Source organism: Jaculus jaculus, unplaced genomic scaffold (genome assembly GCF_020740685.1).
Source record: "Jaculus jaculus isolate mJacJac1 unplaced genomic scaffold, mJacJac1.mat.Y.cur mat_scaffold_50_1_766167_arrow_ctg1, whole genome shotgun sequence".
Taxonomy (NCBI): domain Eukaryota; kingdom Metazoa; phylum Chordata; class Mammalia; order Rodentia; family Dipodidae; genus Jaculus; species Jaculus jaculus.
The window spans coordinates 189,734-209,570 of record NW_025423502.1 but is presented as its reverse complement, the minus strand read 5'-3'; the positions used below and the strand labels follow the sequence as shown (position 1 = coordinate 209,570).

At 39.1% G+C, this 19,837-nt stretch overlaps 1 protein-coding gene across 1 annotated transcript in view; it reads right to left on the bottom strand.

Annotated features, from left to right (window-relative positions):
- The window catches only part of LOC123457447 (zinc finger protein 420-like), a 127,973-nt gene that overhangs the window by 54,838 nt on the left and 53,298 nt on the right, over window positions 1-19,837 (bottom strand). The gene's annotated exons all lie outside the window — the stretch shown is intronic.

The window sequence follows — 19,837 nt, the reverse complement described above, 5'->3', positions numbered from 1 at the left end:
GAGGATTTTGACTCCATTTGGATGGAGTCTGATCATCAATGTTGGGGTCATGATAAATATGGCAAAACTGAAAGGATTCTGTGCAAACAACCAAATATTAATTCAAAATCAAATATATTATAAACAATAGGTTAAAGGTGTTTTGTTTTGACACCAATGTACCATGTAGCATCAGTCAACATTACTGTAGTTTATGTTGGGAATCCATACATTGAATTGTGCATGCCACTATGCCATGCAACTGCAATCCAATGAACACACACAATCTGAAGCATCTTCGCTCACAAGTATGTTACAAATAGTGCTAATACAGTAGGACATTTTCTCTTCTCTTGAAACTTAATGATTTACTAACAGATAAATGGTATATAAAGCCTATTTCTCTCCTAGCTAGTAATTTATATGTTAAAATAGAGATAGCAGAAATACTTTAGAGAAAGATATTGTTGTAAACAGAACCAATGAATTGTTATTAGAAATATTCAGGGACAGGGTAGGTTGTCTTCCACTGACTATTAGCCATAAAACCCACTGATGTCAGAGAATACTTCAAGCATTACCAAGACCCTTAGTTATCCTCCAGAACCAGTTGGTAAGACTCTATTGCTAAAGACTCCACATGTATGAGATGCAGTACTCTGGGAAATCAAGCTGCATCAGAGATGGAAGCCTTCTCCCAGTTAGCTGGCTATCAATGTACTAGGAAGAGCTAAGTAAACTGTTGGGAGAGAAAAGTAATCAATAGCGTTACCCTGTGGTGACCATGCAAGTTTTACTAATGGTCAACCAGGTCAAATGCATCAATTGGTACAATAGTGCTATGTCCTTTATGAGGGAGATCAAATGGTCTCTCATTAGACTTGAAGCCTTCTCCATAAGAGGGAATTTCTACCTGGTACTGAATATTTAATCAAATGCCCCTAGCTTGGGGGGAGGGTGGTATTGCTGTTGCTTTCACACTGCTGGCAAAGAAACAGCCAAGAGCAGCTTGTGGCTTACAGACTTGAGGTGAAGCTCCAAAGTGGCAGGCAAATATAATGTAACCAGCAGAGGGTGGACATCACCTCCTGGACAACATTAGATGCAGAACAAACACTGGCAAGGGAAAGGTGGCTATAACAATACAGTGCCTCCAGGAGGCTTCAGTTGTCAAATTGCCAGCAGGTTGAGATACAAGCATTTAGAACACCTACGTTTATAGGAAACGCTTGAATCATATCATCACAGCAGGCCATAATTCTAGAGAAGAACTACTTCTCTCTTTTTTTTTTTTTTTTGGTTTTTCGAGGTAGGGTCTCACTCTGGCTCAGGCTGACCTGGAATTCACTATGTAGTCTCAGGGTGGCCTCGAACTCACGTTGATCCTCCTACCTCTGCCTCCCGAGTGCTGGGATTAAAGGCGTGCGCCACCACACCCGGCTAAGAACTACTTCTCTTGTATTGTTAACTTGATATATTATTCCTACCAACCTATCCTCTAAATATGTTCATGCCTCCTTTTTCATATGGCAGTTACCCCTGGGTAGATTCAAGAAACAACAAATTGCTGATAATTGATAGTAGAATGTTCAGTAGTGAATGAGACAGCACTAGCAAATACTCCAAGGCTGAGGAACCATTGTGGAAGAGGTGGGTGAAGAATTGTGAGAGCTAGGCATGGTGGTACACTCCTTTAGTCCCCAAACTAGAGAGGAAAATGTAGGAGGATCACCATCAGTTTGAGGGCATGCTGTGAATACATAGTGAATTTCAGGGTAGCTGGGACTACAGTGAAACCCTACATCTAAAATCCAAAAAAATAAAGAATTGTAAGTGTCTAAATTCCAGACAAAAATTGTTCTTGACATTAATAACCTCATAGTGGCTGATGCTATCTGCATGAAACCTGCAAAATAAGTGGGAAATAAATGACTAAAATAGAAGAGAGACCAATTGGAAAGAAGAAGGGAATCAATGCAGGTAGGATTTTGGAGGAAGAAAATAGAGGGTGGTGGGAGATTTTTATCATGGTGCACTGGATATATTTGGGCAGTTACAAATAAAGAAGTTTTCAAAAGTAGTACTTTCCCCATTATTACTCAGCATTTAAATATGAAACTGCTATATAAGCTGTATAAAGTGGTTAGATAATGAAATTCATCTACTAGTATACAATAGTGTATGCTTTAATCAATGGGATCTCTGCAATCTTTTGAACCATCCTTCAAACAACGATCTCAATAAACTCTTGCAAAATATTTTCAATAGGCAATCTAAATTTTCAACCTAGAAACCCTGAACAATTAGTAACTCCAACTCTGACATGTGTAGCCAGTGATGAAGTTCATGGCATTCCAGTTCTGTCTATAGCTGAACTGCTTACAGTCTGGTGAACACTCTATCCAAAGGCCTTGCTACTTTTATTTTAGTCCTGGTTTACCAATAAAATCCTGTGGTTTCTAATGCAACTGATTGTTTATCTAGGTCATCGCCCCAATGGCCTACATTTAGAGCTCCATGTTACTTAGGTACCATGTCAAAAAATGCAGCAAATCCAATGATCATTTCATTCCTGTGGTGGATATGTTTCATAGTACTGGATGGACTATGAAATTTGTAAATTTGTTGGGAATAAAGATGAATTTGAACAGCAGGACAAAATAGCCTAAATATCCATGACCTCATAATGGCTGACACAACATACAAAAGAGACTAATTGAGAGGGGGAGGGGATATGATGGAAGCTGGAGCTACAAGGGAAAGTGAGATGGAGGGAATTACCATAGTTCATTGTCTACAAGTATGGCAGTTGTCAATAAATAAATACAATAAAATAAAAGACATAGAGACTTCCAGTTAAGATGGCAGCATAGGTACCACGCCAAAGGACCCTAGGGAGGAAAAAGACCAAAAAAACAGCAAATACACACTTTTACTAAAAAGTGAGGTGTATAGGAAATTGAAGTGCTAGCAGAGAAGTAGAAGAGATCCAGAGCATCCAGAGCCTGCATAGGCCGGCAAAAGTGGCCCCAGCAGCTCCGGCAACCATGGGGGCGGCAGCACAACAGAAAGCCACCAAGCTCGGCTCCAGCCACAGGAAAAGCCAGGTGCGGGGATTTTCCACTCACACCAGCGCTCTCCGCAAATCAGGAAACATGAAGGGAGAGCGGCAGTGAGCAACGGAGGAACAGACCACGAGGTAGAAGAACACTTGGAGCAGCTAAAGAACCAGAGCAGCTGCGGCTCGTCCCCTCCCCCACCGCCTGAGTCCAGGCCCAACAAACAGAGCAGCGGGACCTGGCCAAGCCAACTTGGGCTGTGGAACTCAAGCAGGAGCAGAGTTCGGCAGCAACATCAGTGGCTCTGGAACCAGTAACAGCAGCCCCAGCAGTAGTAGATCCAGCAGCGGCAGCAGCAGCGGCACACCCAGCAGTGGAAGCAGAGGCAGTGGACCCAGGAGCAGCAGCTTCAGCAGCAGCAGTGACTCCAGCAATGGCAGCTACAGTAGCAGCAGAGACAGTAGCAGCAGTGGGCCCAGCAGCAGCGGCTACAGACCCAGCAGCGGCAGCTTTAGCAGCAGCAGTTCCAGCAGCAGGGGTGCTGATCTGCAGGGCCACACTTGCCAGGCTTGGTTTGCCCTGCAGTAAAAGCCAGTGCCCAGCTCCAGAAATCAGAACAGCAGCACGATGACCCAGGCAGCAACTTGAATGAGACCAAAATCATCCAAGGTAACTGGGATTACACCAGGAAAGGGTCTCACTTGGTCACAAGCTGACTTGGATCCCACAACAGACCTGAAATCTTAACCTCTTTGTTGACAGAGGATCTGGTTGTTATAAGTACTCCTGTATACATAATTGGGGCTGTTTTTGATTGAATGTGTACAGTGTTTAGTTAAATTTTAGAATCTACCTGTATTTTATTCCACTCAGCCTGCTTGAATACTCCCATCCCAGGGAAACTCAACCCCTAGGAACACCTTTGTAGATACTCTGAGAGTCGTAAGAGCCACACCTAACACCTTAAGCTCCTACCCTGAAAATATATAACATCAGATGAATTGATACAGCTAAGAATACCCAGTTAGCTAGAAAATACAAGCTTTAACTTAATCCAAGATGCAAAAGTATATACATTATAACACAAGAAACACTAAAAAGCAAGACGGTATAAATACACCTAAAACTATCAATGCATCAGAAATGTCCTCCAGTGAGAATGAGTTAGAGCAAATGCCTAAGAGTTCAAAAGAATGATTGTAAATATGTTCAAAGTGGTCAAAGAACAAATCAAAAGAATCAAAGAGGAAATCAAAGAAGACACAGGACACCAATTTCATGAAATAAAGAAGGCAATACAAGACATAAATAAGGAAATAGAAATAATAAAGAAAAAACAGTCAGAATTACTAGCAATGAAGAACACAGTTAATGAAATAAAAAACTCTGTAGAAAACCTCACCAGTAGATGGATGAGGGAGAGGACAGAATATCTAAGCTAGAAGACCAGGTAGCACATCTAATACAGTCCAACAAGGAGAAAGACAAACATAGAAAAGTATGAGTGGGAATTTCAAGATATTCGGGAGACTATGAAAAGATCAAATATAAGAATTCAGGGCATATTAGAAGGAGAAGAATTCCACTCCAAAGGCATAGTAGGCATATTCAACAAAATCACAGAAGAAAATTTCCCCCAATTTGGCAAAGAGGTGCCAATGCAGATAAAGGAAGCCTTTAGAACCCCAGCCAGACAAAACCCAGAAAGAACCTCTCCTCGCCATATTATAATCAAACTTACAAACACACAAACCAAAGAAAAAATATTGAAAGCAGTTAGAGAAGAAAATCAAGTTACATACAAGGGCAACCCCATCAGGATTACAGCAGATTATTCAACACAAGCTTTAAATCAAGAAGGGCTTGGAGTGATATACTCCAAGTTCTGAAAGATAACAACTGTCAACCAAGGTTACTTTATCCTGCAAAGTTATCCATTCAAATAGACGGAGAAATGAAGACATTCCATGACAAAAGCAGGTAAAAGGAGTATTTGAAGACAAAACCAGGTCTAAAGAAAATATTTGATAGGATCCTCCATGCTGAAGAAAAGGAAAAGAACACATATAAGGAACAAAGAAAAAAAAAGCAATACTCAAATACTAGTTAACAAAAGAGAGCACAAGTAGAACTGGAAACACACACACACAAAAAAAGGCAAACATAAATACACACTTTTCAATAATATATTTTAATATCAACAGCCTCAATGCCCCAATGAAAAGACAGGTTTGCAGACTGGGTTAAAAAGCAGGATCCTACAATTTCTTGTGTCCAAGAAACTCACCTTTCTACAAAGGATAGACATTATCATAGGGTGAAAGGTAAGAAAATGATGTTTAAAGCAAATGGGCCTAGATAGCAAGCAGGTGTTGCTATCCTAATAGCTGATAAGGTAGACTTCAGTCCACCATTACTCAAGAAAGATAAGGAAGGTCACTTTATATTGATTAAGGGCACACTCCAACAGGAGGGCATTACAATCCCAAACATATATGCACCTAACATGAAGGCGCCCAAATTCACCAAACAAACACTATTAGAACTAAGGTCACAGATAACACCAAACACAATGGTGGTGGGTGACTTTAACACCCCACTCTCATCAATTGACAGGTCATCCCAGGAAAAAATAAACAGGCATCTGGACTAAATGAGGTCATATAAAGAATGGACCTAACAGATATATACAGGACATTTCATCCAAAGGCTAAAGAATATGCATTCTTTTCAGCAGCACATGGAACATTCTCTAAAAATAGACCATTTATTAGGACACAAAGCAAATCTTAACAAATTCAAGAAAACTGAAATAATTCCTTGCATTCTATCTGACCACAATGGAATTAAACTACAAATCAGTAGCAAGAAAGGCTATAAAGCATATACAAAATCATGGAAACTAAATAATACACTACTAAATGATGAATGGGTCAATGAAGAAATCAAGAAGGAAATCAAAAAATGTAAAGGCTCAAACAATAATGAGAACACAACATATCAAAAGTTCTGGGACACAATGAAGGCAGTTCTAAGAGGTAAATTTATAGCTTTAAGTCCCTATATTAAGAAATTAGCAATGTCGCAAGTAAATGACCTATGGCTTCAACATAAAGCCTTGGATAAAGAAGAACAAGGCAAACCAACAATCAGTAGATGGGAAGAAATAATAAAGATTAGGGCAGAAATTAATGAAAGAGAAACCAAAAAAAAATCCAAAGAATCAATGTAACAAAGAGTTGGTTCTTTGAAAGGATAAACAAGATTGATAAACCCTCAGCAAATCTGACTAAAAGAAAGAGAGAAGAGACACAAATTAATAAAATCAGAGATGAGCAAGGTAACATCACAACAGATTCCAGAGAAATTCAAAAAAATCATAGGGACATACTATAAAAGCATATACTCCACAAAGTATGTAAATCTGAAAGAAATGGATGATTTTCTTGATTTATATGACCTACCTAAATTAAATCAAAATGAGATTAATCACTTAAATAGACCTCTAACAAACATGGAGATCTGAACAGTTATCAATAATCTCCCAACTAAAAAAAGCCCAGGCCCGGACGGATTCACTGCTGAATTTTACCAGACTTTTAAGGAAGAGCTAACACCATTGCTTCTTAAGCTTTTCCAGGAAATAGAAAAAGAAGGAATTCTACCGAACTCCTTCTATGAGGCCAGCATCACCCTGATACTAAAACCAGGCAAAGATAGAACAAAAAAAGAAAATTACAGACCAATCTCCCTCATGAACATAGATGTAAAAATTCTCAATAAAATATTGACAAACAGAATACAATCAAAAAATGGGTTATGGAGCTAAATAGAGAGTTCTCAAAGGAAGATATGCAAATGACATATAAGCATCTAAAAAAAATGTTCTACCTCACTAGTCATCAGGGAAATTCAGATTAAAACTACATTGAGATTCCATCTCACTCCTGTCAGATTGGCTAGCATCATGAAAACAAATGATCATAAATGTTGGCAGGGATGTGGAAAAAGAGGAACACTTCTACACTGATGGTAGGAATGCAATCTGGTCCAGCCATTGTGGAAATCAGTGTGGAGGTTCCTAAAACAGCTAAAGATTGATCTACCATATGACCCAGCTATAGCACTTCTTGCATATATCCTAAAGAGTCATCTCATTTCCTTAGAAGTACATGCTCAACCATGTTTATTGATGCTCAATTTATAATAGCTGGGAAATGGAACCAGATTAGATGTCCCTCAACTGATGAGTGGATAATGAAGATATGGCACATTTATACAATGAAGTTGTACTCACCGGTAACGAAAAATGAAGTTATTAAATTTGCAGAAATATTGATGGATCAGGAAAGGATTATGTAAATGAAGTAACCCAGAAAGCCAAGCATGACATATTCTCCCTCATATGTGGATCCTAGCTACAGATGATTCGGCTTCTGCATCAGAAGGAAAATAGCTAGTACCAGAAGCCAGTAAGTTAAAAAAGAGATATAAAGTGAAGAGAAAGGAAGGGAGGATGGTACTTAATAGGTTGGTATTGTATATATGTAAGTAGAATGATTGAGATGGGGAGCTAATTTGTTGGAGAATGGAATTTCAAAGGGGAAAGTGCAGGGTAGGGGAGGGAGGATATTAACATGGGACATTTTTTGTAATCATGGAAAATGTTAATAAAAATCATGGAAAGATAAAAATAAAATAAAAATTAAAACACAGGGCTGGAGAGATGGCTTAGTAGTTGTGAAGCCTAAGGACCCCGTTTGAGGCTCGGTTCCCCAGGTCCCACGTTAGCCAGATGCACAAGGGGGCGCACGTGTCTGGAGTTCGTTTGCAGAGGCTGGAAGCCCTGGTGCACCCATTCTCTCTCTCTCCCTCTATCTGTCTTTCTCTCTGTGTCTGTCACTCTCAAATAAATTTTTTTAAATTTTTTTGTTCATTATCTATTTATTTGTGTCTGTCACTCTCAAATTTAAAAAAAAATTTTTTTGTTCATTATTTGTGTCTGTCACTCTCAAATAAATTTTGTTTTGTTCATTATTTATTTATTTGTGTCTGTCACTCTCAAATAATTTTTTTTAATTTTTTTGTTCAGTATTTATTTGTGTCTGTCAGTCTCAAATAATTTTTTTTAATTTTTTTTGTTCATTATTTATTTATTTATTTATTTGAGAGTGACAGACACCAAGAGAAAGACAGATAGAGGGAGAGAGAGAGAATGGGTGCGCCAGGGCTTCCAGGCATTGCAAACGAACTCCAGACGCGTGCGCCCCCTTGTGCATCTGGCTAACGTGGGACCTGGGGAACCGAGGCTCGAACCGGGGTCCTTAGGTTTCATAGGCAAACGCTTAACCACTAAGCCATCTCTCCAGCCCTCAAATAAATTTTTTTAAAAAATGGACAAAAAACTTAAAAAATACATAAAAGTATTCCTCCAAGTATTTTTTAAGTTCCTTTAGCCTGTTTTTGTTGTAGAATGTCCTATTTTTTTGTCAATTTGGATAGGTAGCTTTGAAGGATAAAGTGATCTTGGTTGACAGTTGTTATCTTTCAGAACTTGGAATACATCATTCCAAGCCCTTCTGCCTTTCAGAGTTTGTGTTGAGTAATCTACAGTTTTTCTAATAGGCTTGCCTTTGTAGGTGACTAACTTCTCTCTAACTACTTTCAATATATTTTCTTTGGTTTGTTTGTTTCGTAGTTTAGTTATAACATTCTGAGGAGAGATTTTTTTCCATATTTTGTATGTTTGTTGTTCTAAAAGCTTCTTGGCATTTCTTTCCCAATTTGGGGAAATTTTTCTTCTATGATTTTGTTGAAAACATGTACTAACCCTCTGGATTGAAATTCTTCTTTCTGTTATAACCTTTTTTTTTTAAATTTTCATTAACATTTTCCATGATTATAAAATATATCCCATGGTAATTCCCTCCCTCCCCACCCCCACACTTTCCCATTTGAAATTCCATTCTCCATCATATTACCTCCCCATTACAATCATTGTAATTACATATATACAATATCAACCTATTAAGTATCCTCCTCCCTTCCTTTCTCCACCCTTTATGTCTCCTTTTCAACTTACTGGCCTCTGCTACTAAGTATTTTCATTCTCACGCAGAAGCCCAGTCATCTGTAGCTAGGATCCACATATGAGAGAGAACATGTGGTGCTTGGCTTTCTGGGCCTGGGTTACCTGACTTAGTATAATACTTTCCAGATCCATCCATTTTTCTGCAAATTTCATAACTTCATTTTTCTTTACCACTGAGTAGAACTCCATTGTATAAATGTGCCACATCTTCATTATCCACTCATCTGTTGAGGGACATCTAGGCTGGTTCCATTTCCCAGCTATTATAAATTGAGCAGCAATAAACATGGTTGAGCATGTACTTCTAAGGAAATGAGATGAGTCCTTAGGATATATGCCTAGGAGTGCTATAGCTGGGTCATATGGTAGTTCAATCTCTAGCTGTTTTAGGAACCTCCACACTGTTTTCCACAATGGCTGGACCAGATTGCATTCCCACCAGCAGTGCAGAAGGGTTCCTTTTTTTCCACATCCCCGTGACTTTTGCATCCTGAATTGATTTGATGCTTGGGTTTTCTATTTATTTCCAGTGTTCTCAGATGTGGCAGTCGACCTCTATATACCCTCAGGATATGACTTCAAGTTGCCAGGTGTAGCTGTTGTCCCCCTGTCAAGCCACAGAAGTAATCACAGGTACTGAGTTTCCTTGCTAAACAAGTATTCTAGTGGACTGGGAGGAATAATTTACTGCAAATTCTAAAGTTCCACCAAGTAACATACACAATCAATAAAAACCATCACAAACTATGCAGTTGTGGTAATTAAAACAAACAGATAGTCATATAAAGCCAATATCCCTTAATCTCGTCAGCTGGGAGGTAGAGATTTCTGTTCTGAATTGGGTTTCAGGCAACCTGGATCTGGATCAGACCCTACTCCCAATAATGACAGAAGCAAAAGACAAAGGCCCTATGTATATAAAAGCACCAAAGTCAACAATATTCAACCCCCAAATACAGGTTATTTGAAATGGTAAAGCCAACCAAAAATATATAACCCATAGCCTGCCCTGATAAGGAGAAAGAAAAAGAGAGAGAGGGAGAGAGAGAATGGGCATGCCAGGGCCTTCAGCCACTAGAAACAAATTACAGATATATGTACTACCCTCTGTATCTGGCATAAGTGGGTCCTGGGGAATTAAACTCGGATCTTTTGGATTTGCAGGCAAGCACCTTAACTGGTAAGCCATCACTCTAGTCCACAACATTCTTGAAAGAAATTAAGTTACATCAAACAAGTCTGAATGTCAGTCACGTGATAGGTATTTGTTCCTATACTGCATTAAAAGTTCTATTTGTGGCCAGGCATGGTGGGGCATTCCTTTAATCCTAGCACTTGGGAGGCAGAGGTAGGAGGATCACCGTGTGTTCAAGGCCACCCTGAGACTCCATAGTGAATTCCAGGTCAGCCTGGGCTATAGTGAGACCATACCTTGAAAAACCAAAAAAAAAGAGAGAGAGAGAGAGAAAGTCCTATTTGTGTTTGTGATTCTAGGAATGGTTTCATGCACTATCCTACAACAGATAATTTTTGATGTATTGTCTTTGAACAGTCAGAAATTACCAGGATAACGAAGGAATATACTTCATTTGACTATATCACTTAACAAAATGTTGTTAAGTTTTAATTTACCCAAGCTGAAAGCTGATTATTATTATGAAAAATTAAGACACAATAGTAATTATACTAACATCTTTCTGAATAAAAGTATGAACAAAGTATTTTAAAAAAAACCATGAAAACAAATGATCATAAATGTTGGCGGGGATGTGGAAAAAAGGGAACCCTTCTACACTGCTGGTGGGAATGCAATCTGGTCCAGCCATTGTGGAAAACAGTGTGGAGGTTCCTAAAACAGCTAAAGATTGGTCTACCATATGACCCAGCTATAGCACTCCTAGGCATATATCCTAAGGACTCATCTCATTTCCTTAGAAGTACATGCTCAACCATGTTTATTGCTGCTCAATTTATAATAGCTGGGAAATGGAACCAGCCTAGATGTCCCTCAACAGAAGAGTGGATGATGAAGATGTGGCACATTTATACAATGGAGTTCTACTCAGCAGTAAAGAAAAATGAAGTTATGAAATTTGCAGAAAAATGGATGGATCTGGAAAGTATTATACTAAGTCAGGTAACCCAGGCCCAGAAAGCCAAGCGCCACATGTTCTCTCTCATATGTGGATCCTAGCTACAGATGACTGGGCTTCTGCATGAGAATGAAAATACTTAGTAGCAGAGGCCAGTAAGGTTAAAAGGAGACATAAAGGGTAGAGAAAGGAAGGGAGGAGGATACTTAATAGGTTGATATTGTATATATGTAATAACAATGATTGTAATGGGGAGGTAATATGATGGAGAATGGAATTTCAAATGGGAAAGTGTGGGGGTGGGAAGGGAGGAAATTACCATGGGATATATTTTATAATCATGGAAAATGTTAATGAAAATTTAAAAAACAAATAAATAAATAAAAAACAGACTGAAATTAAGATTTAAACAAGATGCTCAAAATTGACAAGAATTAATGAGCATTGAAGGTTTGACTGATCTCCAGGAAGGCAGATTCACCCAAAGTTCGAGATTGAAAATGGATATGTTGAACTTATGTTATCGGGGGGGGGGGGGGGCATTGTGATGGCTTCCTGCTCACCACCTCATGCTTCAGCTTGAGCTTAAGAGCATGCTGCTGATTCCTGCCCAGCAGGATCATGCACAGGGCTTGTTACTAGTGTTGAACTGCCCTGGACGAGAGGGAGTATTCCCCCAGCCAGCCACTTGGACATATATGACTATGTGGTTATCACAGCTGTAGAGTGATTTGTAAATTGGATATCCCAAAATGCATGACTGAAGATACAGATAGGTTTAATTTTACATATTTCTGATGTTCCCATCTCTGACGGTTAAGCTTAATTCTCAACGTTAGATCTCAAATCACCTTAGAGACAAACTTCTGGTCATGTATGTGGTGGAATTTTTAACCTGAGTTAATAGAGATAAGGAGGCCCATCCTGAATGTTGGCCATACTGTCCATGGGCAAGCCACTGAACTCAGTAAATGTAGACAGGGAACTGAACACCAGCATTCATTGCTCTGTATCCTGGCTGCAGATGCAATGAGACAAACATCCTCAAAAATTTAGTTCCTGCCTTTCATATCATGATGTAATATATGCTCAGACTTTGAACCAAATAAATTATTCATTAAACATATTATATCAGGTAGTTTATCAGAGCAGTAAAGAATGTCACTAATATAGCACATTCATGTGAAGGAGTCAAAGCAGTGCTTTATAAAGTGATTTATAGGCTTTTCCAGTAGGCTTCCAAGAGGAATGTAGAAGAATTTGGAATAGTGGGCTAGACAGTACCCAGTATTAGGCTGGGCATGTGCCTCGGGTGCCTGAGAGCTCTCCTAGCATATGCAGATCCCTGGATTAGATCCTCTGAGCCATGTAAACCAGGAACAGAGGTGCATGCCTGTTAAGACCAACATTTGTGAGACAGAGGCAGGAGGTTCAGTAGTCCAAGATTATCATCCTCTGATACAAAAGTTTGCTGGGAATACAAAGCAAGACTTTATTTAAATATTAAAAAATGAAAAATAACAAGATTTTTGCAAAAAAAAAAAAAAAAAAAAAGATTAATGGCAATTCTTGTGGAAATTTGGGAGGCCAGAATGCTAACAGAACCAGAGACATCAGACACTCAGCTCATAAGAATTCAGAGTGAAACAAGGACTCTATCTAGACCTAAACTGTCATTTCTGGTATATTCTGGTGAGGAGTCTAACTTCATTCGGATCCTGTACTGAGAACTTAAATAAGGCCAAATTCAAAAATAATGGGTACCTACTTTGTAGAGAAAATTTCAAGAGAAGAAACATTCAGGTTGTGGTATGGCTGCTACTACTGCTTTAATGCCTACTACAGTGAGAGGGAAAGAAAAAAAGTGGAACAGGAAAATCTACAATTGGGCAAAATTAATGCTAAAGACAAAAACAAGTTTGAAAGAAGCTGTAATTGTTAAGGAGCTGAGAGTTGTTAATGGGAAACTTGGGAGCTCAGTTTATAAAGTGCTTGCTGTACAGTTCAGAAACTCAGGCTCAGTGGAAATGCTGTAAGCTTTCCCACACTTTTTAAATCTCATTGTGCCAAAGGTGTGCAAAGAGATGTAGGAGAATTATACTCTCATCATATTGTTGCTTTCATGTTTACCAGAAACAGTGTTTTATTATTTCTGTGTCCAGTAAAATATAAATACTAGTATTCCTGTCACTGAATAGTTACTCAAAACTATATTGCAGAATATAAACAAAACACAGGGACTGGAGAGATTGCTTAGTGGTTAAGCGCTTGCCTGTGAAGCCTAAGGACCCCGGTTCCAGGCTCGGTTCCCCAGGTCCCACGTTAGCCAGATGCACAAGGGGGCGCACGCGTCTGGAGTTCGTTTGCAGAGGCTGGAAGCCCTGGCGCACCCATTCTCTCTCTCTCCCTCTATCTGTCTTTCTCTCTGTGTCTGTCGCTTCATATAAATAAATTTAAAAAAATATTAAAAAAAAAAACCAGAAAGAAGTAAGTTGTTAATAGGGACCAAAAAATAATTGAATATGTTCCTTTGATTACCTAAAATAAAAATCTTCTTTCTGGAGACATGTTCTCCCTGCATAGACAAGGCTACCTTGCAACCCACAGCAATCTCCCTGCTTCAGCTTCCTGAATATTTGGGTTACAGGATAGGTGTGTGCCAAAATGGCCAACATTTTCTCAGGGGATTACAAGGTACCACCAAATATGTGAGAAGTGCTGCACTTCAACCTGTCTTGTATTGTGACATTAAAGGAAGGCAAGCCACTTCTAAACTGTGATAAGCACACTGAAAAATTTTCCAGTATGATTACCCGGTTATTTTGCCTTTTTATTCTTTTCATTTTTGACAAGTTAATATATGTATAAAATATATTTTGGACATATTTCCCTCATTACTGTGATGTTCCTCCCACAGATCTGCTTTGTAACTGGCGGTTTCTCTCTTTCAATGTGGTCCCAGATTTTTAGACTGTTAAATAATTGAAGAAAGGCCTACACAAGTAGATAAGGTGGAAGAAACTTTGTAATGATCAAAGAGCTAGTAAAGGTTTGAATACATTGTCAAATAGACAGCAGGGTACTTTGAGTAGATTACTCAAGGGAAGTAGGAAGTAGTCTTAGACTTCTTAGGGGTTTTGAGGTATATGATGTGGTTACTGTGTCTGTAATCTAAGTGGTTTTATGGTTCAGTTGGCAGGTTTGGGTTATATAGAATAATCTCTATGGGACATTTTGCACTCAAATACCGCCCCCCTCTTTTTAGGTAGGACCTCAGTAGTGGAGGCAGTCCTGGACCTCACTCTTTAGTCCCTGGTTGGCCACACCCTCACAGCTATGCTCCTACCCTTGCTCCTAGAATTCTGGGAATAAAGGTGTGTGCCACCACATCCAGATCCACTGCTCTTAATATGTTGCTATTTCCAGTCTAAGTTCCATTTTCCAACTAGTTTATTGTGCATTCTCTGGAACATAATCCTGTGGATATAGATTAGGAGACAGGTAGTTCACACTGTGCAGTTTAGTCAGGGTCACAGACTTGCAGAAAGATAGACATCAATCTGCCTGGACATCCAACAATAAGTCAGTTCCAAAGCTCACAGGCTAAAATTCTAAGAGAAATTATTCATCAAAGTTGTAGCCATTAGTGTCTCATTGTTGGGACAAATCACTTGACCCTAAGTAGCTTGTGTGAAAGGAAAGGGATTTATTTCAGTTTACAGATCCAGGGGAAGTTCTACAGATGGGGGAAGAAGCTGGAACCCTGTCACATATCCAAGTAGAGAAAAATACTGCAGCATGAACACACACAAAAAAAGCAGCAAGCAGTAGGCCTGCTCCCATGCAAGGACTCGATGGCAATGTAGTTTGGTGGGCAGCAATGTCACACTAGGACTAGGGAACATGGGCAAGCGCACTCCATTGTCACTGGCTGGCCCTGGGAAGGTGGCAGCAGAGGTGGTGGTGGTCAGGAGCCACTCCAGTCTTCCACGATGAAGGTGGGTTGGGCTGAGATGGACTCTGGGGGTAGGGGGTGTCCTGGCATGGGGTGGAGACACCCTGAAGGGAAGGTCTCGAGGGAAGTCTTTGGAGTCACCAGGGCAAGGCTCTGTGAGCCATGGCACCTAGTCCAATAAATAAAATAAAATAAAATGAATTTCAGGGGACACAGTTCTGTGCAGGAGATGGTTGCATGAGGTGTTAATACTATTGTTGTTAGAAGGTTTGGGAGACTGTTTGAATAGAAATCTGCAGTGTGCACCCCTCTGACCTGAGCCCTTACACTAAAACTTTATATAGACTTAGAATTCCAGAGAGAAAGAATTATAGCTTTTGCTTAGTTCAAACAATCATTTACATTCTGGTGAAAAATGCTGCAGAGGTAAACCTCATTTCAGTACATGTCACACTATGATGTTGGGAGTGTTTGGACCCCTCTTCAGAAGGGAAAGATGAGTTGTTCTGAGGACACCCATGGGCCCAGTAACTGTTACCTATTGGAGAGGGCCTGAAGGTGTCATCTGTGGGGAAAAATAACTGCCAGGCTTCACCTATTTTGCTCTCTAACCACAATGTCTTTCTCCCAAATTATTAACAGTGTTTCTGTTGTTGTAAACTGACTCTTATTACTGAATCCTGGTATCATGTTGCTGTATGAACCCAATAGTTCTGAAGGGTTGAACAGGTGTTTATACTTTATCAGAAAGATGAAAAATCAATGTGAAGAAGCCCAGCATGGTGGCTCATGCTTTAATCCCTACATTTGTGAGGCAGATGTAGGAGGATTGTCATGAGTTCAAGGACGTCCTGAGACTACAAAGTGAATTCCAGGTCAGCCTGGGCTACAGCGAGACCCTACCTTGGAAAACCAAAAACAAACAAACAAACAAACAAACAAAAACATCAATGTGAAAAGATTTGACACACACATAATTTGTGGGAATTTGGCTTCTTTACCCTATATTGTGTGACAGTATTAGTTTGCCACATTTAAGTGAAATAAAATGGTGGTGCTATTAAAATTTTAGGAAGCATGTACTTTAAACCACCTTGTATAAAATATCAGTATTTTATTTGGATTGTATAACTTGTGGTGAAAATAGCATGGATACTTCCAAGTTAATGTCCTTAATCTTTAGGAAATTAATAGTGCCTAATTGTGCAGTATTTAAATGTAAAAGATACATTGACTTCTTTGAATTTATTAACCTCATTTGAGGATATGGTTTATCATCTTCTAGATATCACCTGTAGAAAGAAAGAGGAGGAGAGAGAAAGACTGGGTGCACCAGGGCCTTCAGCTGCTGCAGTTGACCTCCAGAAGCATGTGCCACCTTGAACATCTGGCTTATATGGGTCCTGAGGGTTCAAACTTGGGTCCTTTTCTTTGGAGGCAAGTGCCTTAACTGCTAAGCCACCCCATCATGAATGATTTTTTAAGTCACTAAATTGTGTAAAATTGAGTTTCTTACAGCACCTTCTTTCAATAAGCTTCTTCTAATCAAGTGTTTGTTTTTTATTTCTAGCAAGAGAGGGTGTCAGGCATGGTGGTGCACACCTTTAATCCCAGCACTCGGAAGGCAGAATTAGGAGGATTGCCATGAGTTCAAGGCCACCCTGAGATGACAGAGTTAATTCCAGGTCAGCCTGGACCAGAGTGAGACCCTACATCAAAAAACCAAAAAATAAAATAAAATAAAATAAAAGAGGGTAAACACTAAATATTGGGAGGAGATAAATTTTCTTCAGTGATACAGCCACTGGTGGGAAGCCCTAAATACAGTATAATTTAATCCTGTAAATAATCCCTCACCAAGGATCTTGTAAGCAGCTCTAGTAAACTCATTATACCACAAATAGGTATGAAGGCAAAAGGGAAGGAATATTAGAAAGAAAGGGGGGGTGGCATTGAACATGGGTTAGGAACTATAGAGGATAATGAAGTGGATGCTGTAAAAATGTGTTGTGTGTATGTTTAAAAATGGCATAATAAAATCCATTGTTAAATGTAGTTAATGTGCTCATAAGAAAGCATGACAATTTGCAACATGGTCTGTCCAGCTCTTATGGCAGGATGTTAGCTTTTGCTATAGTCTGTAAATAGTCCACCCAAGCTGGGGGACTCTTCATACCTATCTTGCTATTTTATTTCTCTTGGGACAGTAACTCCACAGGTAGCCTATGATGTCATTGAAGTATTGAATAAATCAAGCCTCTGGCCTTAGCCTCAAAAGTAGCTAGAGATGCTGAGTATTTTCAGAGGATCCCCACCTTTTGTCAATATCATGTAAGGTAACAGGGAGTTCTTCAGATGAATTTATAAGATGCATAGACTATTAAATTTAATCTTAATGCCATTCTCTTTTACTTCTAGTTACTAATTTAATATCACAATTTAATGCTAGAAGCTGATTTGGCACATTCTGTAAGGTTGGACTCCTCTACCCCATGGTCTGCCTACAGCAATATACATCTTATAGCAAGGCTCTGCTTCCTAAGACTACACTAGCTGGAAACTAAGCAGGAAGCTTAATCAAAACTGCCTGGGGCTATAGGAGACATTTACATTCAAACCACCACTGCATCATGAGTAGCTTGGAGGAGAGTCCTGTACTAGCAGAACTGGCCACAGCTCACTTGTAAATTTAGTAGATTTAAAGTTTTAAATATGTATTATGTAGAATATTTACATAGGTTCTTACATGGTAATATTCCTAACTAAATTATGTAAAATTATTTTGTTAGTTTCTGTTGAAATTGTCCTAGTACAGGTTCTGTTGAGTAGTCTAAAATTCTGCTAAGACATGAGGTTCAACAGCATGTGACTGAGGTATTGATTTGAATTCTCATGATTATTAACATTGTTAAGCATCTGCCTTTTCTTCTTTTCCTTTCTTTTCTGTATTGTTTTTTTCATGGTAGCATTTCATTCTAGCCCAGGCTGACCTGGAACTCACTCTGTAGCCCAACCTGGTCTTGAATATAATCTACAGCCTTGTGCTTGCAAGGGAAACACTCACATACAGGACTATGTTCCCAGCCCCTCTGATCTCCCATGAAGAAGAAATGGCAAACTATAGGATTGTAAATATGTTTGAAAAATACATTATTGAAAAAAGAATAATATCTTAAAAAAATACTTCTGAAAATACAGTAAAAGAAAATTCAGTTAGAAATGCTTATTTGAGCCAGGCGTGGTGGTGCATACCTTTAATCCCAGCACTGGGGAGGCAGAGGTAGGAGGATCGCAGACAGTTTGAGGCCACCCTGAGACTACATAGTTAATTCCAGGTCAGCCTGGACCAGAGTGAGACCCTACCTTAAAAAACAAAAACAAAAACAAAAACAAAATGCTTATTGGATTTACCAAAGAGAATAAGGGAGCAGCATATGAGCACATGAAATCATGTTGGACGTTATTTTCCTTGGCACTAGAAAATTAAAACCTTAAGGACAAATGTTGGTAAACAGATTGGAAAATGAATCACTAATTTATTGCTACTTAAATGTACATGAGTATATCTGATAACTCAGAAAACAGTTTGGCAGTTTTTTGGGGTTTTTTTATCCTGGCCTGTCATTGGCAAACAATGGCATCTGTATGGTTTCCAATAAAAATGAGGAGCAAATCTGTTTCTCCATTCCTTGTTCAAGAATGTTAGGATCAAATTGAAGGGTTTATATGGCAAGCACAGGTTACTCAGGTGAGAAAGTTCATAGGATTATGAGATTAACTTCCAATATCAAGTGAGGCTGAAGAAGAAAATGAATCTCTCATAAGATATAGAGAAATGGGGGACATATCCAAGGGTAGGAAGCATATTTTTTTGTTGTTTTCACTGTTTTTAAATTGAGGATTTACACATGGCACATACTATGTGATGGACATTATTATAAGCACTTAATTAATACTACTTTCTTGAGTCTTCCTAACTAGTTGGCTGTACATTTTTGATTCAGATACATGTTGATTGTGTGTGCATAGGTGTAGCACTGGTATGTGGGCACCCAAGGTAAATAGAGTATTTTTCTTTAAACAGTTAGTAACAGATAATATATTTGAGTTCAGGGGACAGATAGCAGTTGTATGCATGTGTTCAGAAACTATGAAGTTTAAATGTATGGAGATTTTACTCAGAAATTGTTGGTGGGAGAAAAGTTGGGCTCCATTCAAATCTGTAAAAAGAATCATGGTACTTTTTAAATCATGCCAGTAGTGTCTGTGTGCTGGCAGTATCAGCATTGAGGAGCCCATTATCTGCAGTAATTGGAAGATGGAGACCCTGTGCTTCTCAAGACTGGGTTCAAAGAAAGAGCACCATCTCACAGAAGACCTCGAGAAAGGCATTCCTGAGTTGAGACACACAGACATCTCAAAGGACAGAGTTATGAGGCTTTTTGTTAATGGCCTAACAAAAGAGACCTAGGATCATGTCAGATGTTGGTGGAAATGAATGCTGAGTATTTTTGTGGGGAAAAAAAAAGTTCATTTTATCTTACAATCTTGAGGCAAAATTCTGTGATCACAGGGGAAAGCAATAGCATGAGTAGAGGGTGAATATCACTTCCTGGCCGACATCAGGTGGAAAACTACAACAGGAGAAAGTACCAAACAC